The sequence below is a fragment of the Bos indicus genome, chromosome 21, assembly GCF_029378745.1.
Source record: "Bos indicus isolate NIAB-ARS_2022 breed Sahiwal x Tharparkar chromosome 21, NIAB-ARS_B.indTharparkar_mat_pri_1.0, whole genome shotgun sequence".
NCBI lineage: Eukaryota > Metazoa > Chordata > Mammalia > Artiodactyla > Bovidae > Bos > Bos indicus.
The window spans coordinates 51,108,975-51,124,802 of record NC_091780.1 but is presented as its reverse complement, the minus strand read 5'-3'; positions in this window follow the sequence as shown (position 1 = coordinate 51,124,802).

Here is a 15,828-nt window from a genome sequence, read left to right as displayed (position 1 = left end):
CATAATCAAAAATGGGTAGAAGACTTACATAGACATTTCTCAAAAGAAGATATACAGATGGCCAATAGGCACATGAAAAGGTGCTCAACATAGCTAATTATTAGAGAAATGCAAATCAAAACTAAAACGAGGTATCCCATCACTCCAGTCAAAATGTCCATCATCAAAATGTGTACACATAATAAATTGTGGAGGAAGTGTCGAGAAAAAGAAGCCCTCCTACACTGTTGGTGAGAATGTAAACTGATACTATCACTATGGAGAACAGTTATGATCCAGCATCCCCACTCCTGGGAAAATATTTGGAGAAAACCACAATTCAAAAAAATACACCCCAATGTTCAATAGTGCACTATTTACATCCCAGCACTACTTAAAGTCAGGACATGAAAACAACCTAAATGTCCACTGACAGAGGAATGGATAAAGAAGATGTGGTGCATATATACAATGGAATATTACTCAACCATAAAAATGAAGTAATGTCATTTATAGCTACATGGATAAACCTAGAGACTGTCATAGTAAGCAAAGTTATCCAGAGAAAGACAAATATATAATTTCACTTACATGTGGAATCTAAAAAAAAGATACAAATGATCTTATTTATAAAATAGATATAGACCCACAGACATAGAAATGAAATGGTTACCAAAGGGGAAGGTGGAGGGGGCATAAATTAGGAAGTTTGGGAATAACGTATATACACTACTGCGTATAAAATAGATAACCAACAAGGACCTACTATATAGAACAGGGAACTATACTCAATATTTTATAATAACCTATAGGGGAAAAGAATCTGAAAAAGAATACACACACGCACACATACACACGCACACATAACCGAATCATTATGCTGAACACTTGAAACTAACATGACACTGTAAATCAACTATCAGATCAGATCAGTCGCTCAGTGGTGTCCGACTCTTTTCGACCCCATGAATCGCAGCACGCCAGGCCTCCATGTCCATCACCAACTCCCAGAGTTCACTCAGACTCACGTCCATCGAGTCAGTGATGCCATCCAGCCATCTCATCCTCTGTTGTTCCCTTCTCCTCCTGCCCCCAATCCCTCCCAGCATCAGAGTCTTTTCCAATGAGTCAACTCTTCCCATGAGGTGGCCAAAGTACTGGAGTTTCAGCTTTAGCCTCATTCCTTCCAAAGTAATCCCAGGGCTGATCTCCTTCAGAATGGACTGGTTGGATGTCCTTGCAGTCCAAGGGACTCTCAAGAGTCTTCTCCAACACCACAGTTCAAAGCATCAATTCTTCGGCGCTCAGCCTTCTTCACAGTCCAACTCTCACATCCATACATGACCACAGGAAAAACCATAGCCTTGCTTGACTAGACGAACCTTTGTTGGCAAAGTAATGTCTCTGCTTTTAAACACGCTATCTAGGTTGGTCGTAACTTTCCTTCCAAGGAGTAAGCGTCTTTTAATTTCATGGCTGCAGTCACCATCTGCAGTGATTTTGGAGCCCAGAAAAATAAAGTCTGACACTGTTTCCACTGTTCGCCCATCTATTTCCCATGAAGTGGTGGGACCGGATGCCATGATCTTCGTTTTCTGAATGTTGAGCTTTAAGCCAACTTTTTCACTCTCCACTTTCACTTTCATCAAGAGGCTTTTGAGTTCCTTTTCACTTTCTGCCATAAGGGTGGTGTCATCTGCATTTCTGAGGTTATTGATATTTCTCCCAGCAATCTTGATTCCAGTTTGTTTCTTCCAGTCCAGCATTTCTCATGATGTACTCTGCATATAAGTTAAATAAACAGGGTGACAATATACAGCCTTGACGAACTCCTTTTCCTATTTGGAACCAGTCTGTTGTTCCATGTCCAGTTCTAACTGTTGCTTCCTGACCTGCAAACAAATTTCTCAAGAGGCAGATCAGGTGGTCTGGTATTCCCATCTCTTTCAGAATTTTCCACAGTTTATTGTGATCCACACAGTCAAAGGCTTTGGCATAGTCAATAAAGCAGAATCAATGCAAAGAAATAGAGGAAAACAACAGAATGGGAAAGACTAGGGATCTCTTCAAGAAAATCAGAGATACCAAAGGAACATTTCATGCAACTATGAGCTTGATAAAGGACAGAAATGGTATGGACCTAAGAGAAGCAGAAGATATTAAGAAGAGGTGGCAAGAATACACAGAAGAACTGTACAAAAAAGATCTTCACAACCCAGATAATCACAATGGTGTGATCACTGACCTAGAGCCAGACATCCTGGAATGTGAACTCAAGTGGGCCTTAGAAAGCATCACTATGAACAAAACTAGTGGAGGTGATGGAATTCCAGTTGAGCTATTCCAAATCCTGAAAGATGATGCTGTGAAAGTGCTGCACTCAATATGCCAGCAAATTTGGAAGACTCACCAGTGGTCACAGGACTGGAAAAGGTCAGTTTTCATTCCAATCCCAAAGAAAGGCAATGCCAAAGAATGCTCAAACTACCGCACAATTGCACTCATCTCACACGCTAGTAAAGTAATGCTCAAAATTCTCCAAGCCAGGCTTCAGCAATACGTGAACCCTGAACTTCCTGATGTTCAAGCTGCTTTTAGAAAAGGCAGAGGAACCAGAGATCAAATTGCCAACATCCACTGGATCATAGAAAAAGCAAATCAACTATACTTCAATGTTTAAAAATTACAAAACATAATATCTGTGGATCTAGCTATATATTATATACAACAGTAAAAACCTGTTTTAGTTTAGTAAACAATTATTGTGCCCGTGTCATTGTCCTAATAATCATCTCATTGCTAGTATTTCTCATAAATCAAGAAAAAATCTAAAATCTGTAGGGAGTTTGAAGATATCAACTATTCATGTGATATATCAACAAAATAAGTTGAGAATTTTACAACTGTTTATTAGGATAATAAGCTAATGGTACTGAAAAAAAAAAGTATTGCAAAAATAGTTGCATCAGTGTTTCCTATTCTTCACAATCAGGTTCTAGGTAATTATACTTATCACAAAAGCTACATTTTGAGTGAAAAATCTTAAAAAATATTGGAGCAGATCAAAGGGTTTATTGACCCTGGACTCAGATCTGAGAGGAAAATAAGAAAGTCCTCTTAGTAGGCAAATATTTGGACATTACTTAACAGATACATCATCATGCCTACTAGCTTAAAATCTGTGGATTTATTTTTCCAAATGAAAACAGAGCCGCTCAGCTACTATATTCAGAACAATAGTATCACAAAAGTTTTTGAGATTGTTGATAGTTTTCAACAGAGGAAGTTAGTGTAAAATGAATGTTGTTGCTGTTGTTTAGACACTCAGTCGTGTCCAACTCTTTGTGTCCCCATGGACTGTAGCCTGCCAGGTTCCATGGGATTTCTGTCCATGGAGTCCTGTGCATGGGATTTCCCACGCATGAATACTAAGTGGGTAGCCATTTCCTTTTCCAGGGGATCTTTTCCACCCAGGGATCAAACAAGCATCTCCTGCACTGGCAGGTGGATTCTTTACCACTGAGCCACCAGGGAGGCCCCTAGAATGAATATTACACTACATTATATTTTATTGCAAACAGAGATAAAGTAAACTAATACTTCACTGTAAGCAGGAATTATGTGCCTTTAATGATAGATAAAAACATATTTTATATGTCTATGAGTTGTAAAATATTTTATGATATATAAATACAGATGGAGAAACAAAGAATTTTCCATTACACTATCACAATGCTATCCTCAGAATGGTGAGCTGCATTTAATAGGAGTTACAAAATATTTAAGCAACACTGTTTTTGTTTTTCTTCTCTACCAGAAATTGAATATAGCTGAATAATTTTGTTGCTCTTTCTTAGTTGATTACATTAGCAAAAATGGACAAGATGACTATTAAAATTTATGTTTCTCAGGAGTGCCACTGCTGTTATTGAATTGCTTTTCAGAGAATTTTGCTCCTAGCATATTTTGTTCTCTTACTGTTTCATGATAATAGGGTTTTTTTGTGGCTATAGGTGGGGGTTAAAAAATGTGTATGCATGCATACACACATTCACACACACACACAAATACCCCATGAGGACATAAAAAATAAAATATTCTTCCTATGCAGTTATTATGCAGATATTATAAACATCTAGAATGGCCCAATAAATAAGTAAGCTCCAGGACATCTTATTTATTAAAATTTTTACACCCTGCAGGTGATAACTAATTTAATCTGACACTCCACCCAGGATATGTGAAGAGGGTAGCAAAAAAAACAAGAATAAATAAATTAACAGGCATGCATGAGAGAGAATTTGTCATACATTAAATTGCATACAATTATAATTAGATCAATTAGTATTTTATATCTATTATGATTTCCTCATATTCCAACCGTTTCCACTAAACACCAAGAAGGATTTTAGTCAACTTAAAATGAAACAGAGATAAAATTAAACTGTATAACTTGAGTTCACTGCATGTTCATCTTTGATTTCTCATGTTGCATCATAATTTTAGAGCTGAAAAGGATTTTAAAATCATCTACTTTGAGACCATTCGTGTGTATACACAGAAGCTAGATGTCTTGCCACAAAGTCTACAGTTACTAGAAGTAACTGACATCTACTACAGGACTAGAAGTCAGTTTCAAACTTCTAATTTTGGGTTCTCTAATTTTAATTCAATTTTATTTAAGTGATGAAATACCTATGAATATATCTGATGTTTTAAAATAAATTCTTCCAAATAGTTCAACAGAAACATTTTCCCATCCTAATTTGGGCATCAATATTATCAAACATTTTGATTTTCAGTCCTAGGAGAAAAATTTAAGTTATGGAGTTTATTTTCTTTGCATGTCAACTGCTCAGCCTACCATAGAATCAAAAAGGCATGTTCTTGTACGCTCATTTAAAAAGCACTTATATCAGCTTCTTACATTTTAAAGTATTATAAATATTATTTTTCATAACTACAAAAATATTATATACAAACTCTTTGAACATAAATACAATAAATTTGGAAGATGCCAATTGAGCACTAGTGTAGCTGATGAATAATAAAGATTTTTTTGAAAAGTCCTTGACTTCAAGTAACTTAACATATAATAGGATAAATAAAAACATCTTTCAAATGGAAATATAAAGAGTTATCAGTTTATTATAGTTCATCTTTTATTTAATAGAGACATATTGGATGCTTACACAATATTCATGTGCAACCATATCTTTGCCAGGCATTCAAGCATGCAATAATAGTAAATGGGAAAAATTATTTTTCCTAGGAAAGCTTACATTACAATGGAAGAAGAGCCAGATATATGAGCAAATACATTGCAATGTGACAAATGCTTACAGGATATTTGTGCATTCATAATAAAAGGAACTGAGCAAATGATACAAAGTGCATTAATCCAGCCTGCACCATGAAAATGATATAGCATTTCCTGGTAAAAGAGATGTCTAAAGATGGCTTAAAATTGCCAGATGAAAGCAATGAAGAATGAGGAGAGCACCAGGCATAAAGAGTAACATAAGAAATGCCTCAAATTGAGAAAGAGCAGAAAAACTTTTGGAGAACAAGTGTAGGCTAGCACAGCCTATTATGAAGAAAGTTATCAAATATTTTAAGAACTTTTTTTTAATATTTGAAAAAGAATCAAGGTGCCTTGGTTAAATTCTATAGGTACTTACCAGAGAAACTACTTGGAGATTTAGAAAGTCTTTATCTGGAAATTGAAATTCAAGGTGAACCTTGTAATAAGGACATTATTTTGATAGGCAGGAATGGGAGCAGAAAGAAGTTAGGCTGCTTGAAAAAGGACTGAACAGCATTCACATTAAAAGTTATCTTAGAAGTACAGACAATATTAGTGTCTTTCGATAGAAATATGAGACAAGGAAGAAAAGTGGAAAATAATGCTTAAAACACACACTTAGGCATTTCTAAAAGCCTTATATAGACAGACTGATGAATAATATAAGAAGAGCTCAAATTATTTCCTGATCAAAAAATATTTCACTGACATATTGACTTAAATTCCAACATCAAAAATATTCTTAAAATTTTTATACATACACACGTATCAGAAGGGAGAAAACAGGATTCAAATACACCTTTAACAATCTCTAAAGGTCATGTTCTCTCCACTACATCATGATTCTTTTCAGGTTGAATATATACTGAAAGTACAAAAGTACTAAAAGCATTCTTTATTTTATTTCAACCAGACTGTCTTGGTGACTCAGTGGTAAAGAATTGGCTTGCCAATGCAGGAGATGCAGGATTAATTCCTGGGTCTTGATGACCTCTTGGAGGAGGAAATAGCACCCCACTCCAGCATTATTGCCTGAAAAAAAATCCCATGGGCAGAGGAGACTGGCAGACTATAGTCCATGGGGTTGCAAAGAGTCAGACATGGCTGAAGCAACTGAGCACCTAGCATTATTTTATTTCAAGCACAGATACAGGTTTTCCTATAAGATAAATCCATGAAAAGGACATGAACAGAAATGAGAAGCATATAAAACATACATCACTAATGATTAATTACAAATAATACTACATGCTACAAAGGTAAAGAGCAATTTTATTACATATGTCCTAGTAGTCTGAGACATCTCATATTTGGGAAATACTAATATATGAGGTATAAATTCTATACCTTCAAGTATATTTAAAATATAATTCTCTACTGAAACAATAAAACTGTTGTCAGCAAGAAATGCAAAAAGCATTTTTTTTGTATTTTGAATGGATATTTTGAGAGTGTAGTCGGGGGTCTTCAATGTGATACCATTTGTTATAATGGGTTTCTGTTAAAAAAAAAAAAAAACTGGGACAAAACATTGCTGTTTATGAACATTTGTCATTTTAGCAGAAGTATGTTTCTAAGAATGAAAGAATCATATGTCTGTACAAAAAAAGCTTTTAGATAATAAAAGTACATAGAATTTCTATGGAATGCATAAATTGAATGCTATTTCAAGTGAGCTATTTCAACATGTGCTCTTTTGTTTGTAATTCTTACAGGGCCTGCTAGTCACGAAGATGCTTGTCTTCCTTTTTAAGACAGCCAATTCCTATGTGTGCTATCTTTTCTATATCCCAACTAGAAATAGGAAAACACATAATAGAGCTTTAGAATGTCGTAGTCAAGTACAATGCAAGACATTCAGAGAAACTGAGGCAAGGGAACTGAAGTTTCTTTGTGGAAACAACAAAAAAAGAAATCTTAAAACCCTGAAGCAGGACAATGGGTTTAATACTCCATGAAGAGTGTTCTGAGTCACACAAAAAAGTAACACAAAGTATTCTATAAAACCATAAATAAGTTTAGGAAAAAACTGATTGTTTATTATTAAAAAATACTCAATATTTCATGTCAAATGTCAGGGGTACTCAGCAGTTCCTCATTCAGAAGTACAGTCAGTCACAGTTACACATGACGTCCGTCTCCTGCAAATATGGTTTCTTGATGTTTGTATCAAAGAAGTAACAGAAAGCCTTCTGAGATTCATAAAAACTATGACATTAACTCTGTTGATTTACTTGGCAACAAATGCCCAGAGACAGAATAGCTCTAATATCCCTTTCAAGTGACAAGAATCTCACATATAGTAGACTGAAATTTGGACTACATGTTCATTTTTCCTTGAAGTTCAGTTATCATGAGTGGGAAATAAATAGCAGGTTATGTGGTGATTTAAAATAACCAAACTTGATTTTCTAGGCAAGGGATTCTAGTAAAAAAAAATAGAGTGTGCTCAGAAAAACTAGAGGAAAAGATTCAAATGTTCAGATAAAGATAAAATTGCATTCTACATAGAAAAACAGGCTTGGCATAGAAAGAACAAGGGTAGAGGAGATATTCAATGATTCTCAGTATAATCAGTAAGAGTGTAAAGAAGTCCTTAGACAAAAAGTTAGAACTCACTGCTTAAAAAGTCTACTTATTTTAGTTACTTAATTCTTGTGTGCTGTGTCTGACTCTTTACAATCCCATGGACTCTTGCTCACTAGGCTCCTCTGACCATGGGATTTCCCAGGTAAGAATACTGGATTGGATAGCCATTTCCTTCTCCAGGGGATCTTCCCAATCCAGGGACTGAACTCAGTCTCCTGCATTGCAGGCAGATTCTCTACTGTCTGAGCCACTAAGGAAGCCCAATTTTTATGCAGTGAGCCTTTTCCCCATATTTCCTTATTGCTGAAACTCATATGGCAAATGAAGTTTAAATGTAAAACAAACCCTAACAGGCATATTCTGATCACAAGTAATACTTAGTATAATTCTATCATTTGTCATATATACAAGAAATGTATTAGTTATCAAAATCTATGAAAAACAGTCTTATAAATACAATCTTGAATCTGCTCAAGTTTACTAAAGTAGACATGACTGAATCTTCTGCCATGTTGACATCAACATTGTCCGAACACTCCAAGTGTTTGCCATCTCAGAGCCTTTGAATATGCTGTTTCTTTTAACTGTAACCATTTTCTCCTCCTTCATCTTTTAGGTATCAGCTAAAATACTGCCTCCTCAGATAGATCTGCATTTACTATCTATGTAAATCTGATACAGCCTAATATTTCTTATTACAAGATGTCTGTTGTTTCCTCTAGTGAACTTGTCCCAATATGTGTAATTAATATTTTGGGATGTCATTGTCACATTCATCTATTAAATTTTGAACTCCATGAGTGTAAGGATTATGCCTGTTTCTATAATCACTTTATCTATACTATAGACCAGATAACTGCACTTGACACATAATTTATCATTTTTAACCTCATGCACTATTAGGTTATTACTAACTTCATATCTTCAAATGTTTATCCTTATTTCTTAAATAAAATTTTGGTTACTTAAAAGTAATATATTATCCCTTGAATCTACTTGTCAAATTTTTACTGTAAAAAATATTTTCTAATTCACTTGCTTCTACTTTCATCAATTTATCTCTCCTGATTCCTTCTATGTAGCTTCTCTCTCTCTTAACTTCTTTAGCTGTTTTATCTCTTCTTTATATTTGTTTTTTTCTTTGTTCATTCTTACCTGTCCTTTTTAATAATAAAAATATTACCTTTCATAATAAACAGGTTGTCTTGTTTCTGTCAGCTTGCTTTATCTGTTTTTGTATATTACTGTTAACTTCATTTCCTGTGCTTGGACATTTAGCTACTTAATGCTTGTGAAATGCTCACTGTTTTGGAAGGATATACTAGGATATACTAGTTTATAGTTATTCTTTCCAAAACATTCTTTAACATACATTCTTATAAATACCATTATACAGAATGAAATAATTCAATATCCTTTTAGCTCCTACATTTCACTCCATAGTATCCTTTTCACTGAGCAGATGCTTCAAAAATAATTTTGGAATTTGAGATACTGAATTCATAAGACTATTTATTAGTGAAAATACAATTCTGATATATGTAGCATTGTTTCTGTTTCCTAAATCTGCTCATTGGGAGCCTCACAACTTCTCTTTAAAGTCTTGGACCTATGATTTTAAGACACTTATTAGAATCGATGGAAATTAAATCTGCTGCAAACAGGAAGATGAGAGAGCAATTGGACCCCATTGTTGTTAGTGCTGGTGATCTTCCCTCTTACTCATACTTATTCCTTATGCTGCTGCTGCTGCTAAGTCGCGTCAGTCGTGTCTGATTCTGTATGACCCCATGGACTGTAGCCTACCAGGCTCCTCCATCCATGGGATTCTCCAGGCAAGAGTACTGGAGTGGGCTGCCATTGCCTTCTCCGATATTCTTTATAGTCAAGCCCAAATCTACAGACACGTGCATCAACAGCAGCTCACTGAAGACCTTCCCTCCTCAGGTTGTAACAGTGCCTTATGTTGGTTGCCAACCAAAAAATGTTTTTATTTCACATATACATATTATTCCAGAATCCCACTATGGCCAGTTGGCTTGGCATGGAGAAACTTCCCATATCATCTGCATTATGCTGAAGCAAGCCTTCTGATATATACTTTTTGGTCTTTGTTTTAAGTCAAGTTCATAGACCAGGCTCACCATTTCATCAGAGGTTTTATTGCCCTTACTTAACACTAGACTTTGATCAAACTATCATTATTCTTTCCAGCAGGTCCCCCTATGCAACTTATCATGACATAAAAACCTGTGACCCCATTTCCTTCAGAGAAAGTTCTCCTGGAAAAGAAAATCCTGGACCTCTTTAAAATAATATGAGTTCAGGTAGGTTGATTCCTCCAGTTCCATTCTTCTTTTTCAAGATCGCTTTGGCTATTCGAGGTTTTTTGTATTTCCATACAAATTGTGAAATTATTTGTTCTAGCTCTGTGAAGAATACCGTTGCTAGCTTGATAGGGATTGCATTGAATCTATAAATTGCTTTGGGTAGTATACTCATTTTCACTATATTGATTCTTCCAATCCATGAACATGGTATATTTCTCCATCTATTAGTGTCCTCTTTGATTTCTTTCACCAGTGTTTTATAGTTTTCTATATAGAGGTCTTTAGTTTCTTTAGGTAGATATATTCCTAAGTATTTTATTCTTTCCATTGCAATGGTGAATGGAATTGTTTCCTTAATTTCTCTTTCTGTTTTCTCATTATTAGTGTATAGGAATGCAAGGGATTTCTGTGTGTTGATTTTATATCCTGCAACTTTACTATAGTCATTGATTAGTTATAGTAATTTTCTGGTGGAGTCTTTAGGGTTTTCTATGTAGAGGATCATGTCATCTGCAAATAGTGAGAGTTTTACTTCTTCTTTTCCAATTTGGATTCCTTTTATTTCTTTTTCTGCTCTGATTGCTGTGGCCAAAACTTCCAAAACTATGTTGAATAGTAATGGTGAAAGTGGTCACCCTTGTCTTGTTCCTGACTTTAGAGGAAATGCTTTCAATTTTTCACCATTGAGGATAATGTTTGCTGTGGGTTTGTCATATATAGCTTTTATTATGTTGAGGTATGTTCCTTCTATTCCTGCTTTCTGGAGAGTTTTTATCATAAATGGATGTTGAATTTTGTCAAAGGCTTTCTCTGCATCTATTGAGATATTCATATGGTTTTTATTTTTCAATTTGTAAATAATAAATGCTGGAGAGGGTGTGGAGAAAAGGGAACCCTCTTACACTGTTGGTGGGAATGCAAACTAGTACAGCCACTATGGAGAACAGTGTGGAGATTCCTTAAAAAACTGGAAATAGAACTGCCTTATGATCCAGCAATCCCACTGCTAGGCATACACACTGAGAAAACCAGAAGGGAAAGAGACACGTGTACCCCAATGTTCATCGCAGCACTGTTTATAATAGCCAGGACATGGAAGCAACCTAGATGCCCATCAGCAGATGAATGGATAAGAAAGCTGTGGTACATATACACAATGGAGTACTACTCAGCCATTAAAAAGAATACATTTGAATCAGTTCTAATGAGGTGGATGAAACTGGAGCCTATTATACAGAGTGAAGTAAGCCAGAAGGAAAAACACCAATACAGTATACTAACGCATATATATGGAATTTAGAAAGATGGTAACGATAACCCTGTATATGAGACAGCAAAAGAGACACTGACGTATAGAACAGTCTTAGGGACTTTGTGGGAGAGGGAGAGGGTGGGAAGATTTGGGAGAATGGCATTGAAACATGTAAAATATCATGTATGAAACGAGATGCCAGTCCAGGTTCAATGCACGATACTGGATGCTTGGGGCTAGTGCACTGGGACGACCCAGAGGGATGGTATGGGGAGGGAGGAGGGAGGAGGGTTCACGATGGGGAACACATGTATACCTGTGGTGGATTCATTTTGATATTTGGCAAAACTAATACAATTATGTAAAGTTTAAAAATAAAATAAAATTAATAAAAAAAAAAAAAAGAAAGCAAGAGCGTTCCAGAAAACCACCTACTTTTGCTTTATTGACTATGCTAAAGCCTTTGACTGTATAGACCAAAACAAACTCTGGAAAATTCTTAAAGAGATGGAAATACCTGCCCATGTGACCTGACTCTTGAGAAATCTGTATGCAGGTCAGGAAGCAACAGGTAGAACTGGGCACAGAACAACAGATTGATTCCAAACAGGGAAAGGAGTATGTCAAGGCTGTGTATTATCACCCTTTATTTAACCTATATGCAGTGTACATCATGAAAAACGCTGGGATGGATGAAGCACAAACTGGAATCAAGATTGCCTGGAGAAATATGTATAATTTCAGATATGCAGATGACACCACCCTTATGGCAGAAAGCAAAGAAGAACTAAATAGCCTCTTGATGAAAGTGAAAGAGGAGAGTGAAAAAGTTGGCTTAAAACTCAACATTCAGAAAACAAAAATTATGGCATCCGGTCCCATCACTTCATGGCAAATAAATGGGGAAACAGTGGAAATAGTGACAGACTTTACTTTTGGGGCTCCAAAATCACTGCATTTGGTGGGTTCAGCCATGAAATTAAAAGACATTTACTTCTTGGGAGAAAAGTTATGACCAACCTAGGTATCGTATTAAAAAGCAGAGATATTACTTTGTCAACAAAGGTCCATCTAGTCAAAGCTATGGTTTCTCCAGTAGTCATTTATGAATGTAACAGTTAGACTATAAAGAAAGCTGAGCACCAAATAATTGATGCCTTTGAACTGTGGTGTTGGAGAAGACTCTTGAGAGTCCCTTGGACTGCAAGGAGTTTCAATCAGTCTGTGCTGCCAGACTGTGCTGCAGTGAGTGATTATTCTATAGGTCCTATTCAATTCCAGTTTATCATCCTCTCAGGCCAAACATGAAGTAACTAGGCATAGCCAACACTTCTGGTGGCATTCAGACTCCATCATTTGTTCCCCTAGCTTATTAAGGCTTTCAAAACTTTGTGAAGATCTCAAGATACCTTTCATAGGTCAGCAAACTCTCCCAAGGTAAAAGTGGTCTCAAATCCCATGTTCACCTTTCTGGATTTTCTCTTTCTCATGAGCTTTGGCCAAATACTACTTCTGTCTTATTAGCTCTTCGATGTTTTCATAAAATCATTATTTCTTTCATGTATTATGGCTTTGTTTACTGAAAGATGCATTAATTTAAAATCTTGTTATTATTGAAAGTGCAATCCAGGTTCAGTTCTAGGGAAAATTTTGTACTAGATACTATTAGAGCAAGTATTTTGTCAATTTTTAAAATGCTGTATCCTATTACCAAATATAAGACAGCTTAGTAGTTGTTTGTGAAATGAAAGAATAAAAGGTGTAAATCTAGTATTTAAACATTTTATAGTTCAGCAAGAACTTAATTTGAATTTTTAGTAAATCAAATTGACAGAGAAACCACTTTATTCTCAGTGTTGGCATAAACAATAAATTAAAAACATTTTTAAACTAGAATGGGCTCTCTTGTGAAGTAGGTAGCTTACTCACTGTTACTAAAAAATATTATGCTTTGATAACTACACTCTTAGGAACTGAGATGGTATTTCATTAGTAATTTGAAATATTTGTTTTTGAAATTCTATCAACTTCTGTACAATGAATACAAATTATATGGGTCTTTGAATCTCAGTTCAGTTCAGTCACTCAGTCATGTCCAATTCTCTGTGACCCCATGGACTGCAGCATGCCAGGCTTCCCTGTCTATCACCAACTCCCAGAGTTTATGGGGTTTATTAAACATGAGTTTATTGTTAAACTCATGTCCACTGAGTCGGTGATGCCATCCAACCATCTCATCCTCTGTCATCACCTTTTCCTCCTGCCTTCAATCTTTCCCAGCCTCAGGGTCTTTTCCAATGAGTCAGTTTTTCTCATCAGGTGGCCAAAGTATTCGAGTTTCAGCTTCAAAGTCAGTCATTCCCACGAACTCCCAGGACTGATCTGCTAAAGGATGGACTGGTTGGATCTTCTTGCAGTCCAAGGGACTCTCAAGAGTCTTCTCCAACACCACAGTTCAAAGGCATCAGTTCTTCAACGCTCAGCTTTCTTCACAGTCCAACTCTCACATCCATACATGGCCACTGGAAAAACCATAGCCTTGACTAGATGGACCTTTGTTGGCAAAGTAATGTCTCTGCTTTTTAATATGCTATCTAGGTGGGTCATAACTTTCCTTCCAAGAAGTAAGCATCTTTTTTATTTCATGGCTTCAGTCACCATCTGCAGTGATTTTGGAGCCCCAAAAGTAAAGTATGTCACTGTTTCCCCATCTATTTGCCATGAAGTCATGGGACCAGATGCCATGATCTTTATTTTCTGAATGTTGGGTTTTAAGCCAACTTTTTCACTCTCCTCTTTCACTTTCATCAAGAGGCTCTTTAGTTCTTCTTTGTTTTCTGCCATAAGAGTGGTATCATCTGCATATCTGAAATTATTTCTCCAGGCAATCTTGATTCCAGTCTGTGCTTCATCCATCCCAGCATTTCTCATGATATACTCTTCATATAAGTTAAATAAGCACAGTGACAATATACAGCCTTAATGTATTCCTTTTCTTATTTGGAACCAGTCTGTTGTCCCATGTCCAGTTCTAACTGTTGCTTTCTGACCTGCATACAGATTTCCCAAGAGGCAGGTCAGGTGGTCTGGTATTCCCATCTCTTTTAGAATTTTCCACAGTTTATTGTGATCCACGTTGTCAAAGGCTTTGGCATAGTCAATAAAGCAGAAATAGATGTTTTTCTGGAACTCTATTGCTTTTTTTTTGAATCTAGAGACATTTTATTTATCAAATTATGAGATTTTGAATCATTTCCTAAAGATCAAACTGGAATATCAGGTACACACACGTCCATATAAAGAAAGGGAGACAGAGTGAGAAAGTGAAGTAGACTAAGAAGTGTGAAATATCAGTGCCATTTTCAAGATCATTCAGGGAAATGTAGATAGTTTACTTTTTTCCTTATATGGTCCATAGATGTTTTCATTTCACCGTAGATTGCAGAAAGATAAAGATGTAGGGTATGAACAAGAACAGCAGAACTTTTCTCATAACCAATGTTCTTCTGGGTCGACCACAACTGGGCACATTATTGTCAAAGGCTTAACCATTTCTTATTCCTCATCACCAATCTTCAGTAACTACAATTAGGAACTACATATACATATTCTTTTACTCAATAAGACTTGCTTTTATTTATTCTCTCCATAAATACTTGTTGAGTGTCTCCCGCATTTTAGGCATAGTTCCAAGCACTGAAGATACAGAGGTGAACAGGGAGGACAACATTCCTGCTCTCAGGAAGTTTGCATTCAATTGTCTACAAGCAGACTGTGAGAAAACATGTGAGCTATTTATGACCAAAAGTCAGTGATAGGAAGAAAATAAATCATGATGAAGTGATAGAGAAAATGAGGGGACAGCTTTATATAGTCAAGAAAAGTCTGTCCTAGGAATTACATTCAAAGAGAAATGTGAACGCAGAGAGAGTAAGCGTCCTTGAAAAGGTCAAGGCAGGATCATTTCAGGCAGAGGAAATAGGTAAGATGATCCAAAGGCTCCAACAGAGAATAGGCTCTGGAGACCAGCAAATGTCCCTCAGACTGAAGCATAAAGGGCAACAGGGCAATCTGTACACGATGAAATCAGAGACAGAGGCAGGGATCACACTCTGCTCCACAAGTCATACTTAACATTTTAGATTTTGTTCTAATTGGAATGAGAAGCAACTGGAGGGGTTCCTGTGCAGGAGGGTTATTATGTGCTTGAAGTGTATACAAATTTTCTTTAGCTTCTGTATGAAAAATCGACAGGGACATTTGTTGGCAAGACTTTGGAAGCAGAGAGAGCAAGATTTTGCAGTTTCTTGGAACTTTCCTGATCAACTGAAACAATCCCTACTAATGAAAAGCTAGCAGTTACTATTTGAGAC